A 15,373-nucleotide genomic window follows, 5' to 3' on the forward strand; every position below is an offset into this window, starting at 1 on the left:
ACGCCCTTACATTTGTGCAATTGTTAACCTTTTTTGCATTCCCAATAAAAAATTGTAATGTAAAAATTAAACGTGATGATGTATGCGGCCGACAAATGCGACCTCTGGAGGACACATCCTTCCAAATGAGACACAGCCTATATGTCATCACAAGCTTGACCTGAGAGGACCTGCAGCGTTTCAACACAGTGCCACCCGGTGGTCAGTAGATATGAAAAACAGCTATTTTTGCTTAAAATCATGGGGCCAGTCTCTTTAATGGTCTCTCTTTTTCCTTACGGCATACAGAGTCGAATGATACCCATTTTTTTCATGACAGCAATATTGGCATCTACCATTTCAAATTTTGCCTTAAATTGTCATTGTATCCAAGTCCTGAAGGTACATAAAACTACAGCTACACAATCAACTAAAAGTTTGGAATAATGTACAGATTTTGCTATTTCGGAAGGAAATTGTTACTTTTGGCACTTTTCCACTGCACGTTATGGTTCGACTCACCTCGCCTCTACTCTGCTTGCTTTACTTTTCGGAGCTTGCATTTCCACTGCAGTTTAGTGCCATCTCAACATGGGTGGGATTATAGGCTGATCATCATAGCTGTGTTGCCTCTACTGACGTGACATCATCTTAAACACGACACAAACTGACCAAAACAATAACACGACCACTAGCTGTTAGCTACTAGCTCATTGTGCTGTATAAAGCAGTTGTTGCATGGTGATTTTACACAAGTGTAACAGTTAAATTGGCCTGGTTGTTTTAGAAGCAAGCTTCCAGTAGCTGGTCAACTAAATAAAGTGAAGCTTTCAAGCAGAGTATAGAGTTAACATAACAAAACATACCATCCTCCGTCGTGGATCAACGCCAGTCCAGGGCACTCTCCATCCCATTGCTCGCCGGTTTAGATGGCGTCCATTTGGTCGAACCACTTCCACTTTTCCTTGATGGTTCTGTAGTCACTTTTAAGTGTTTTTAGCTTTTCCCTACACTGTTGGTAGGTCCGGTGGTAGCTGTGTGCAGCCAATAGCTTAGACACTTCCTGAGAGACTTTTTCGTTTCGCTCATCGCTAAACGAGTGGACCATCTGCACCTCGTTTATTGAACACGGCGTGATTTTACTCACAGCCATTTCTTTTCACAATTCAAAAGTTGCGTAAACAAATGATACTGTTATCGCTGTTGCTAACTTTAAAACTAGCAGGTTGATGTCACATGTCGGAAATCCAGTGACGCTGATAGTGACAATTCTCCCTGACCAATCAGTGATCTGCAGGATTTTGACATCACATTTAGTATCGGCTCGGTTTGCTTGGAACCTCGACCGATGTGGTACTAAAAAAAGTTTCAGGTACCAGGTACTATTCACAGTGGAAAACCCCCAAAAGGCGAGCAGAGTCGAGTTGAGTCGAGTTGTACTGTGCAGTAGAAAAAGCCCCATTTAATTCACCAAAGTGGCATTCAACTGATCACAGTTGAAAGCACCATCACTATTTGAAAAAAGTAACATTTGTTCAAATCTAGATAGGCCCCATTTTCAGCAGCCATCACTCAAACACCTTATCCTTGAGTAATCATGCTAAATTGCTAATTTGATACTAGAAAATCACTTGCCATTATATCAAACACTGCTGAAAGCTATTTGGCTCGTTAAATGAAGCTTAACATTGTCTTTGTGTTTGTTTTTGAGTTGCCACAGTATGCAATAAACTGACATGTCTTAAAGTCAATATTAGGAAAAAATTGCAAAAAAGAAAAAGTTTGGAATGAAGGCTATACAATGCTTGAAATTGCCAATAAACTGAAGATGTTATACAAAGGTGTACACTACAGTCTTCAAAGACAAAGGACAACTGGCTTTAACAAGGACAGAAAGAGATGTGGAAGGCCAGATGTACAACTAAACAAGAGGATAAGAACATCTCTAGTGTGTGAAATAGACGTCTCACATGTCCTCGGCTGACGGCTTCATTGAATTCTACCCGCTCAACACCAGTTTCATGTACAACAGTAAAGAGAAGACTCAGGGGTGCAGGCCTCATGGGAAGAATTGCAAAGAAAAAGCCACTTTTGAAACAGAAAAAAAGGATTAGATTGAGCAAAGAACATTGGACAACATATCATTGGAAAAGAGTATTGTGGATCTTAACCCCATTGAGCTTTTGTGGGATCAGCAAACTGTAAGGTGCGTGAGAAGTGCCAGACAAGACAACCACATCTATGGCAAGTGCTACAGGAAGTGTGGGGTGAAATGTCACCTGAGTATCTGGACAAACTGACAGCTAAAATGCCAAGGATCTGCAAAGCAGTCACTGCTGCATGTGGAGGAATTATTTATGAGAACTCTTTTGAAGTAGTTTAAGAAGTTCTGAACATTTTGAATATATTTTTCACAATGTTTATTCAGGACATTTGAATGTCCTGCATATATATTGAGATCAATTGAATGCCACTTTGGCGAATAAAAGTAACAATTTCTTTAATTAAGAACAAAATCTGTGCATTATTCCTTTTGGCCATAACTTTTGGCCACCAAAGTATATTTATGCTTAATAATTATACTTGGATTTCATACTATTGTACAGCACTTTGGTTCAACGTCTGTTGTTTTTAAATGTGCTTTAAAAATAAACTTGACTTGACTAGTCCTATTTCTGAATATTTATTAGTATCACATAAGTATTACATTTATTACACTAAAACTTTGCACCACACTTTGTCAGGCTGTGGGAAAGATGATTTGAGAGTTGATTTTAGTCATGTAGGTCTGAACAACAAGCCCAGACTTAATAAGCATTTAACCCAACGTTTTAAAGTTGCTTTGCTTGCTGGTGCCTTTCTCACTGTTCTTATTATGCAGGATGTCTAGCGGCGTTTCTCTGTCTTTTAGCTTTAATGATTCAATCTCTGTCTTTAGTTCATTCAGCTGCTCCTGAAGGTGTTTGCTCTTCTCCAAATACTCCACCCTGACAAACAGAAGAGAAAACATTGTGAAAGTTGGTCTCAAATTCTCCAACTGTTTTTTAAGCCTATTGAAAGTAAACATTAAAACAAGATTTTACAAACTTCACATAGAGTTGGAAATATTGTACTGATATATACACAAAGCTGATGCTATCATCCAATGAAACTTACAAATAAGGAACATCACAAGCAATTTATCACACAAGAGCAAACCATATTTGCACTGCAATTCCAACTTGTAAGTGTAAGATAGAGTTGTTCAGAAGCGAAGAATACATAAAACAATTTGGTAAAGTTCATCAGAGACTTTTTAAAATTTCTCATGACATCATAACAGTGAAGCCACTGCACCGCCATATTGCTATGCCTAAACATTCCAATGTCCCTATTGACTTAATAGGAAATCATCTCATTTCAGAGAGTAAATATTAGTCATTCAATCACCTATTTTATATCTGACATCTACATGTACATCCCTACAATTCAAACGTCCTACACGTGTAATTATTTATTTAACCTATTAACATCCAGCCTCTTTTTGTGCATGAGCTTGAAAATTACACACTCAAAGTAAAACTCTTCCAGTTCTTGAAACCTTTGGTCTACAAACACAAACTTGGGCTGATTTGGAAGTAGACACATTTGTTATTCAAGAGTAAAAATGTATCATTGTAGTATAAAGAAATTTGAGATATTCAAATATTTTGAATAGAGACCACAAATATTATTTATAAAATACTTTATATATATATATATATATATATATATAGCCTATGCAAGACTATGTGCAGTGCCCCAAAAACACATCGGATACAAAGCCACATGTCTGATCAATGTCTGACACAATTTTGAAGTTGATATGACCAAAAACCTTGTTCCATAATTATTTATTTAAGCATACTTCCAAAAAAGGCCACTTGGAGGCACCAATAGACCACTTGATGTAACCGTAAACCAATGATCAAAGTGGTTCAAATATTTAAATGTAAAAAATACCACACAAACCAAAATATACATGAAGATATCATTTTTTTATTATTATTTGGGAATATATTATAATGCATTCCATATATATTTCTGCATTTTATAAACAATGTGAAAAGAACATTGCAATTTGAAATGTTGCAATGGAAATAAACTTTTACTTACAATAAAGATGCTTCTGTTTTTTTCCCCATACAAATGCAAATTGACAGTCATTTTTCAGAGCTTTTGCTTTGCCGTTCACCCAGGGTCTTTAGCCACTGCTTCAAGCCAGGGAGCCTCGCTCTCCCCAGCTTCGATCACTGTCAGTCTGGAGCACACCTGCTTCTAATGTTAATTGTACAAAAAGCAGTGGAAAAAAAGTGAATGCAATGGGAGCACATGTGCTCCAGAGTCTAAATTACGGTGAGCAAAACTGGGGTCTCATTTTGGCTTGAATGACATGTCCGAGCCCCCTGGATGTTCAGTTGAACGGTTCCTCCAGGCCCTCGGTGATGGTGACTGAAGCAGAGGAGGGTGGATCAGATAGCGGGTCCAAAAGCAGAGTTCTTTATCGACAGTACAGCAGTAACACACTATAACTGCACATGTGGGTAAAAGCACAAACACAAACAAACAAAGTCCACGGTTTTCCACTCCGAACCTTCGCGAATCGGCATCAAGGATATATACAACCCTCATATCTTTGTTTTCATCTGTTCATTAGCTTCACAACCCATCCGTCAAAAATTATCTAGCTTTTCATAGGACATATTCATCCAGTGACAAACATGGATGACGCAAATCTTTACATCACTCGTGTCGACTGTCCGGTTTGGCTATTTTGAGTGACTACCTAATCACAACTGCACAGAAAAATTTGAGGGAGGGCTAATTTATTTCCCCACCTCCTGTGAACCTGGGGGAGAGGCTAGGGGAGGCACGGGGAGAGGAAAAGGGTGAGCGGAGACACAGAGAGAGAGAGAGAGAGAGAGATGGTAGAACTTGCTCGCCGGCTCTCGGACGCGCTGTTGCCCAGTCCTCAAACCCCCCTCTGCCATCTTGCGGACGGCAGCTCGCTCCTCCCCCGGCAGATGGTAGCGGTTCCTTCGGGTCTCGGTGGCCAGAAATGACTTCTCCATCCCCAGGCAGATGGCTGCAGCTGCTCCCCTGGCGGATGGCAGTGGCGAAGACTCCATGACATCGCATCCCTCCTCCCTCCTGGTTTTCAGCATCACTGTAATGGTTCAAGGATGTGCAAGGAGGAGGCAGGAACAGTAAATAAAGTATAATGTAAAACTCAAACTTAAAACAACATAAAACAAACACAGACACACATGCAACGCAGCCGCGTGCGTCTCTCTCTCTCTCGAACTGGCACCTCTGGCTCCCCTTTATCTCGCTCTCCCGCTGATCAGCTGATTCAGCGCCGGCCATGCATCAAGGGTGTTTCTGCCTGTCAGTCATTGAACCTCTATTAGAGTTTGGTCATACCAAGATGGCCGCTTGAACACTTTCAGTGGTGAAGGCTTATTTTGTGATAAAGACCTGTTACTATTCAATATCCCATGCAATTTATTATGCTTTTGATTTATTCAATCGTATCTGACTTGGTGTGAACAGAATTAAAATAATAATACAAAAATTATATTTGATGCAACTGAATATGGTCATGCCACTTCAATTGTCCAAACTGGACTAAAAAAGAGCTGACAGATGTGAAGTCAGCAGAGAGACTGTGAAGAGGAAGGACTGAAGCCTGAAATGGGCTGCACTCACTTCTCTTTCTTGATCTCAATGGACAGCCATTTCATGTCCGCATCTTTGAAGTCAAAACTCAGGTTGTCCATGCTGAAGTTCAAGTTCGGCCCGTAAGGAGGAAGACCGTTGGCAGACAATGCTGCAGGCTAGGGAGCGAAAGAGAGAAAGATACAATGTATTCAACAACCTCCATTACAAAATCTGTAGGAAAGGACAAACAAATGAAGTGAACAAGAAACATGGTAGTTTGTAACCCATTTTAATTCCGTAATGTGGCATATATCTGAGTGAAACATGTTGTGCGGGACTTTATCCATCAGGAATGGATTGGACTAGCTTTCATCAGCCAAAAAAGAAAGATAATTCTGCAGCATTTGATTGGCCAAATCAAGGAGCTAGTATGAGCTTCATATATGGTGTTCTTTTTCCTCAGGCAGGACCGTTTATGTAAACAAATCCAACCTCAGGTTTTCCTTAGCCATCCACAGGAATTTGTCAAAAGAACATGTGAGGCTTCAGGGTAAAAAAAGCACTTTGAAAATTCTCAGTAAGACATCAATACACTCAGACAGTGGCGATACTTTGAAATGCCTTCTGGATTTTTATGTGGTCATACCGATTTAACATTAACCACCCGTAGAGAGAGAGCTAATGTTTAAAATGATGCATTGACCTCCGGTCACCTCTTAACTCACCGTACATGTCAAGAGAATCCAGTTAGCTTTTAAAGCAAGAAAGAACAGATCTCCTAAGTACTTAGGATAATAATAAAGAACCTCATTGCAATTGCACTGAAATGAGGTTTCCAGGCAGAAAATTGTCCCCTCCCTTTCTCTAAAGTTGGACTGGCTTCGGAATCTCGGACGATAAAGAAAGACAAGCGTTGATGTAATGTCATTGGTGGAGATGTTAAAACGTTTGGGGCCCTGTGGTGTGAGAGTCGGTCCCCCGCTGGTGTGCGTTATGGTAAGGGATAGGTGAATACCGAGTAGGGCAATTTGCTGGTGATCTCTAGCAGTTTGTTCTTGGCTCTGCATTCAGATTCTCTCGCCTCCTGCAGGTCCAGTTTCAGCTGGTCGGCCTCTTTTGCCCTGCAGAAAACAGATCCATGAGTAATTTACTCAAGGTTTGAACCCTTTGAAGTGGACACACTACTGGGATCTCCACAGTACAATTTTCAGGTAGAAATGGAAAAAATTGAATTCTCAACTCGAAAATTGCTACTTTCACACACAACAAATCAAAAAGCTTTTCAAACATGAACTGTGACATCATCAGCGTCACACACTAACTAGGGGCCCAAAGAAGATGGGTTTGAGAAGGGCCAACAGCATAGGTCCAATTGTGAGAGGATGATTTGGACTGTCTATTATAACGTTTTAAGTTGTCAGAGTTACTTGCTTTTCACCAATACTTTTTTTTTTTTTATCCTAAATGACTTTTCATTTACTTTTTAATCGACTTAAGTGTTAAGAAAATAATGACACTGCACAAATAAGGCTCAAATATGCACAAGCATGGAACATTTTTAATTTAGCCTTATTCCTCACACAAAGCATGTTTTTTTTTACTTTATTAGGACCATAGTGTTCCTAATAAAAATCTCAGTGAGTGTATGGTATGGTTTACTAAGACTTGGAATATAGCACACAAATTGTATGGACCACTTTTATGGTTCTTTTTTGGTTATTATTTGTCCTATTTTGAGCTTTACAGCTCTAGTTCACTGCTTTCTTTGGAAGGGAAAGGCTTAAAAATGTCCCTTTTTGTTTTCCTCAAAAGAAAGTCAAGTTGGGTGAACTACCCCTTTGAGATCAGTCATTCGTAAATAAACCTCTTTGAAGAAGAAGTCAAAATTTAGAAAGTCGACGTTTTGGCTTTGTGATTTTTATATAATTCCTATAAAGAAAAGAATGATACACATGAATATTTTAAATGCAACATCCCCTATTAGGCTGTTAAAAAGGCCAAACAGATGGTAAAAGACATTTGCTAATAATAGAGATTTTCAAATACAGTTTAATTCTCTTTCACCATTGCACCATTGGACCATTGGTCAACCAATAAATACTGCTTATACTGTAATAGTAGCATGCCAAGTAGCCATAAGACAAAAGAATGCCCGAACTTAAGCCAGAATGAATATGTATATTTTAGTCATGGACAGTTACTAAATTTTCCTTACCATATTGTACAGATTCTTGTATCAATATTATGATTTATTTGTGCATTCATATCATGTCCAATAGTTCAATAATTAAGCAGCAAATTATCTAAATAAGCAGATCGGCCTTTCTCAGTCAGTTAATGATGCACCAGAGACATGGATACCAAACCTTAAAGCTCACTCCTTCTATTACAGAAGTCTCTCTTGTGCAGTTTCAATTGTAATCCAATTGTGATATTATGATGCATCGCAATGTACTGAATCATGACATATTTATCACAATAAGTGCAGAATTGTATCTTTAGTAGTATTGGTAGTTCCCAATACCCAGCGCTTGTGTTTGTGTATGATACCTCTTTTCGGACTCTTCCGCCATCTTCAGTGCAAGCATCTCAGCCTCTAACATCATCAGCTCCATGAGTCTCTTCTCTTCTTCTGTACGAATCACTGTCAATTTTTAATAATAATTCAGTGCATGTTCAGTGCTCAAAAGTTCTTGAAGAATAGTCTTTGTAAAGCTAGTGAGTCACTAGGTAAATGCCCACTTACTTTAATGCGCTGAATCTCCTGTTCTGCCTCAGCTGCTTTCTGAGCCAACAGCTTGGCCTCCTCCACAGGGATCTGTGCCGTCTCCGCCAGAAGATCTGCAGTCTCCTCTGAGCGTAACTGAGGGCAGAGAGACCACACACTTTGAACAAAATGCATAAACTGTTGTTATTATTTGTTAAGCAAACAAAAAAGGAAAAATTTTCAAAATAGAAAAACAAATTGTATAATTGGAAAAACTGAAACAAAATTAAAATACATGACTTAAAATCAAACTAAAATCAAATAAGACCACAAATGAATTTTTATTTTACTTTTTGTAAGGTAAATACATTTTAAACATACAATCCACTTTACACACTAAAGACGAGTGTCTCCTTGTTAGAGTGCACATCACCCGGCGGAACTTTAAATCTCTCCCGGACTCGACTCCCTCTTAGATTGGGTCTCTTCCTCGACCTCTGACCACACAGAGAATGATATATCTCCAAGCTGTAATCTGTGTTTCTATCAGACACTTGAGCTGCAGTGCTCCTCTCCTCGTCTCGCTTGTCATCGTTATAGTTTTATAAATGACATCAAGCGACTATTCGACAAAGGTATTTTTGTATTATTATTGCTGAGATTTTCAGTTACAAATGACAATCCACCAAGTGCAATGCTTGTTAGTGTTTTCCACGAAGACTCCCAGCAGAGTTTTCTAGACAGCCGGAGGCAGCACGAAATTTGATGGAGGTGGCTGGCTAGTAATTCTCTATGCAGGAAAAACCCTGAAGACTAAAGCACATTATGTCCATGGAACTGTTATAAAATGTTTGAGTTGTGATAGTTTTAACCTCTTGTCATCAGTTTATTTTACTTTTTCAAATAATTATATGGGTTTTAAAGAAGAAAAAAAAGATCTGTACATATCACAAACACCTTAGGGACTAATCTGAAAAAATATGAAAATTACTAACTCATTTTCAAAACTACTTATAATCTGTTAAAATAATAAGGTAAAATATTATTTTTAATTAATATTTCAATCGCACCACATGACATTTTTAGGGGTAAGAACAGGTTTACTTGGCAAAAAACACTTTGTTAACTCTATTGTGTTACATTTTACTAATTCAATTGAATGTTTTTATAAATACTGTTGAGTACAAAACTGATCAAATATTTGAACTATGCTATTTTCCCTTTAAACATCCTAATCTGTCATTGACACTTATGACGTTTTAGGCATTTTAGGCAATTTACACAATCCTAAAATAAAATACAAAAAAATGAAACACATTCAAAAATAAAAACTATTATAACCCTGGCCTACAAACATAAGATGACTTCCTTTAAAGCAAACGTTCACATGTTCTGTGTCTGATTGAACCCTTGGTTCATTTTGAAATGCTTCATTTCATGTGTTTGCTGATTGATGCCATTAAATGGAGAACATATAGCAAGTACACCAATGCAGCATTATTATTAATTGACTCTTGCTGAATTATTCTGTATACTAGAAGTAACTTTCAACCTTGGATTCAAGTTTTGCTGTTTTAAACATTTTCACACTGTCTGCAACATTGTGCAATCTCACAGGAAACTGTTACATAAAGCTCAGTCTAACACATTTGTGCCACAGAAATAGTCACTAGGTCAGTACATTCTTCCCAAATATATCTTGCAAATCTTATCTACTTTCTGAAAGGTACGTGAACAAAATATAATTTAGATGTGAGAACAGTCTGTCCAGATTCTCTGGTCATGTGTATCCCAATTGTAATGCTTCTTTCCTTTTGCTTAAACTATACACACTCTTTTAGAAAGGCTACATCCTCTACAACAGTAGCCTAAAACAATACCTAAATAGCTATTTGGTGGCTTTTGTCCCATTCACATAGAACCCTTTTTATGTGTCGGTTTGCTTTTTGTTTCTAAATGGAAATGCACATGCACTAGATGGACGTCTTTTACCATAGCACCGCGTCTCGCTATATTAAGTAGGGCTATCCATTTAACACATTAACTGTGGTTAATTAAATAAAGAATAAAGTGTAAAAAAAATTACGCAATTAATCATGTCACCGGGCCGTACAATAGCATATTCCTACCATCGGAGTCATTCAAGTTTGAAGTACTACCTGTTTTCAGCAGGGGGCACCAAGCAAAACTCTGGGTAGGCAACGTGCAGTAGTACAGACAACAAAACCACACTCAGGCTTGCTTGACAATAGCGACTTGCTGCCTAATCAGCTAATGGCTTAACTGACAGCTGATTTGAATTAATGGAACTCTTATGGCGAGTTTACACTACACAATTTTAAGCCCGATTTTCGCTAGCCGACAGTTTTGTGGAGATTGCCGACAAAAGCCCGAAATCGTAAGCAAATCAGAACTCGCTCCCGTGAGCAACAAACGCAATGTATGAACTATCAAAGACGCGATTTGAGAGAAGCGCCTACGCGTCGCCGACATCAGCGAGATATCTAGGATGTTAAATATCTGGACATGTCTGCGATTCCAAATCGTTCAAAGCGAAATATGTTTTGACTGAATACAAATACAGCATTGACCTACAGCCAACGAGAGAGCAAGAAACAGGGTGGGAAGTTTCAGTGGGAGGAGTCCTGATGTACCTGTAACAGAACATCAACTAGCATAAAGTCTCATTGGACCAAAGAAATGGTGGAAAAATGTGTGGAACATTGGCAGGAGCACCAGCGCCTATTTGATGTTTCCTCTGAACTGTACCACAACTGGGTGGAGAAAGAGAAGAGTTTTTCATATTGTAACCAGTAAAATATAAGATGCCTTTAGGCAATTAAAAACATACACATCACATTCTGAAATGCATAACATATGATCATACAATTGTTTTCGTATCTCATATCACTTCTCATGTGTACTCCGTTGTGAAACGTAATTTGGTGTCCAGACAGAGTCGTCAGGGATTCATCAATGGTGAAATGTTTTGTTGTCGCCTTTCGAATACGCTACGACTTCCATGACAAGACAGACAGTTGTGTAATATGAACGGTTCCATAATCCGACGCTCTTTGAAATTCATGTAGTGTGTAGGAGGCATTAAGGAAACTGATCTCTGAACAGTTTGAAAAGCTTCTTATTTTCATCCTGCCTCCGTATACAGCCTACAAAGGCAGCATTTTCCTTGTTTCGAACACAGCCGGAGACGTGTTCTTGCATTCAAACACAGTTGGACAGGGCGCAAATCTGAATGCAGGGATAACAAGTTTCAAACTTCTTTCAACTTGACAACGCAACCTAAAATGCAGTGTTTATGATGCGATGCAACCCAAGTGAAATGTATCAAAAGTGTCCATCTGAGGTATATACACATTGACGTGTCCTTAGAAACTCCTTATCATAAACATAACACAAACAGATTGACAAATTCAACTGCAAAATGGATTGCTGTAGACTGCAGGTCAATGACAGGCTTATGTTCAATGATATATGGAAATAAACAATGTGTTGCATTCTTAAGCCACTTTTTGTATTGTCTTATTAATGCTTTACTCGTCTGCCACAGTAATGTAATGCATTTTAATTGTCAGGATTATTATATGTATAATTTGCATTGTATTTATAATTATTCAAATATAATTATTTATAACTATTGAATCATTATACATATATAGAATTATTATTTTGGGCCTTTCTCTACTAATTTTTATTAATGCAATTAATTTGATAAAAATTTTAATCTATTAACAGCCCTAATTTTTTGCGTTTCATGACATCATTGCCATGTTTAAGATGATCAATTTAAAAGAAATGTAACTTTTAAAAATGAGACTTGAGCCACAAGACTGCATGAGGCTCACAAGCTGCAAATACCAAGATCTCAGATGCATAGATATTGGAATGAAGTGCTCCTGCAAGTGTAGAAGCTATTATGGAAAGTTTACGGAGTGTGAGTGATGTTTTCAGTGCTTCGTTGGACAATTGAGCTTTATCCTGTAAACTGAAGCAGTCGCCTCTCCAGCTCATCACGAGCTCTCTCTGCCTCCTCTCGCAACTGTTTTTCTCTCACCAAACTCTGACACTCAATCTACAGAGAGAGGTTGCAAAAAGCTCATCCATATTTCACTAGGATTGCTACACAGCTAAATGGGTTTAGTAGATCACAATTTCAGCACCTGGTTTGAGGAGCCTGAGGGTGCGACAGGAAAATCAATGCATTTGGTGACCATTAAGTCTTAGATTTACTAGTGAAGGATTGAGGACTTAGGCTTGCAATTCCTGAGCTCTCCAAAGCAAGATCATGGTATTTAAAAAGTGCAATCATTTCTTGCAATCATTCTTATACACATACGTTAGGCCTACTTGAATTGCAAAGAAACCCACCATCAGGGTTGTGAAAAAATATGGAAGCTTAATCTCTACTGTATATAGAAAAGAACAGACACAATCTCTCTCTGTTGCTCTTAATCAGTAAATCATTAATTCACTTTTTCTCTGACCTGTTTGGCAATTTTCTCTTCTCTAGCTTGTGACTTCATCTCTGCGCCTTCGTATGAAGATGTCATGGTTTCCGATGCATAGCTGAGGAATCTTCAAATAAACAAAAATGCCTTATTTTTAAAGGTATAGTTCCCCAAAAGACGATTATTTATTTACTCACCCAACAGTTGTGCCAAACCAATTTTTCGTTTGAATCTTCAAACTTCTGGCCCAAATCTTTAACTACTATGCCACACCACCAGTTTTTGGTTAGACATTTAATGTTGATCCAGGCATTACATCATGGAATGCTCGCCAGTTTATTGACTAAGAGCTTTGAAGAGTTGAACTTGAAGACATCTGCCCTCTTATCCAAGGGCTTAATAGCAAACTGAAGACATAGAGAAGGGAAAGAGAAATTAGTGCATAAACAACATTAAACCACTCTCCAAGTATTAAAAAATGGGTTAGAGTATAAGCAGAAATTGTTTCCAAAATGAGTACCTCTTTATCACTGTAGGAGATATTTCTGATCTCATTCCAGGGAAAAGAGATTTTGGGAAATAGTTTGTTCTTTGGGTCATAAATGTGGAGACCTAAAGGATCAACACCCAGCAGTAAACTTGTTCCTTTTTTATTCTTAAAAAAAACAAAAAGACATTAAAAACGTTCACTCTATTTAATTATACTGTCAAAACACTGCTATGGTTATTCAAAATCAAACAGATGTGACATGGTTGGCAGAAGTGATAAATCAAACAAAGAGGCAGAAATAATTATTCAACGTTTCAAGTAGGGTAGACACAAAAGGAAATGCTATACACAAAGTCTCCATCATTTCTAACTATGTGATGATGTTAGAGAGAGGTGATTAGGTCACCATTAATAAAAGTTTCATTCAAGCATTTGGCTGTAATGTCTTTAGCTGTCCAAACCCAGAGTGCTGGCTCAGATCGTTACTGTCATACAGCAGCAGAGACATTTCTTACCCTAATGGAAAAGTAATTGACCCCATACATCTCCAAATCCTGAGCTATTTTTAAATACTCCATCTCTGCTTCATCTCTGCAGAACACAAAATAATAAACAAAAAGGCAGAATGGAGAGAGAGTGTATATTAGAAACAAAAATAAAATCTATTCCTCTGCAGAGCTTTAATGAGACCGTCTAACTTGCACGAATTAGAGGTCACGACTTAAAGTGACTTTTGCACTGAACACAATGACTCATACACACACAATTAAAATGATAATACTAAATGAAATAGCACAACAAGGCTAGATTTACATAAACCCTTATTAAACACAGTTACTGCAACTGTTACTGTCATTTCATATGCAAAAATTTAACAAATCATAATTTGAGACATAATTTACACATAAATAGTAATACTGTATATAGTCAGAGTATTAGAAAGTTGCATATAGTTTACAAATAATAAAGGTCCAGTAGTGAAAACAACCTGTTCATTCTAGGGAAGGGCACCAGTAATATTTGACATTTTTATACAACTAAATATTTTAAACATGACACAATCTTAAAATTGCAACAAACGTCTTAAAAACGAGATGTGGACTTTACATAATGACCAAAAACTTCCATCTGACGCCCATGTACATAGACCAACGATTAAAAATAGTGTAACAGAATGTTATCGCCCCCTTCCAATCCAAAGTAATTGGCTGATTTATCTGATAAGTACTCGAGCAGTCAAAATCACAAAAATACTTATGGCGATTTAATTCTAAAAGTCAGGGAGAGGGTGGAAAAAAAAGCCCAGTAAAACTAAATAACATTAACGTTTGCTAAACTAAAATAACATTCTAAGTGTCATTCATGGGAAAAAATAACAGGGGTGGGAATCACAAGTTAACTGGCGAAACAATATAATATCGATATTATTTATTTTTGGTGTGTTGCGATATTTTACTCAATGTTTCACAATTTTCTTCAAAGAGAACCGTTATTCAATCACCAAATGCATAAACGTATAATTTGAATATAACCATTTATTTATGAATCTGAGCCATTCTGACCCTCAAGTAAGTATTTTTTACATTTGATTGTGACCTTTAAACAAATAAAGTGAACACATAAAATATTAAGTCCTGCAGTCCTTGCAACTAAAAGGGATAGTTTAAACAAAAAGCAGAGGTGAACTGTGTTTTTGTAAGTCTACTAAACATACAAGTATTTACATTGGATATAAGATATTTTTAGCAATAGCTATATGGAACCTTTTGAATTCGACAATTTGTTTTACTTTAAGGTGCTATGTACAATCGAACTAAGCTTAATTAACAACTTATTTAATTGAATTAGCACCTTAAATTGTTTGTTTCTTACTCCATAACCTTGTTTTTCTTTCATCAGGTTCTTAATGATTTAAGGGATCTTTATGAATATTGGAAGCAAACAAGTACAGTTTATTTTCTAATATCTAACACCATTCTAACGGAACATTATTGACACGTTATTTTGGCACATGCAGCACTAGTGGGACTGTGATGGCTTGCGATCCATATT

The 15,373-nt window shown here is 37.5% G+C and overlaps 1 pseudogene; it reads right to left on the bottom strand.

The window, feature by feature from the left end:
- Positions 1-2,797: 2,797 nt before the first annotated feature.
- LOC127637092 (merlin-like) overlaps positions 2,798-15,373 on the bottom strand; it is a 37,997-nt pseudogene continuing 25,421 nt past the window's right edge.

This window comes from Xyrauchen texanus, chromosome 4, assembly GCF_025860055.1.
Source record: "Xyrauchen texanus isolate HMW12.3.18 chromosome 4, RBS_HiC_50CHRs, whole genome shotgun sequence".
Lineage (NCBI taxonomy): Eukaryota > Metazoa > Chordata > Actinopteri > Cypriniformes > Catostomidae > Xyrauchen > Xyrauchen texanus.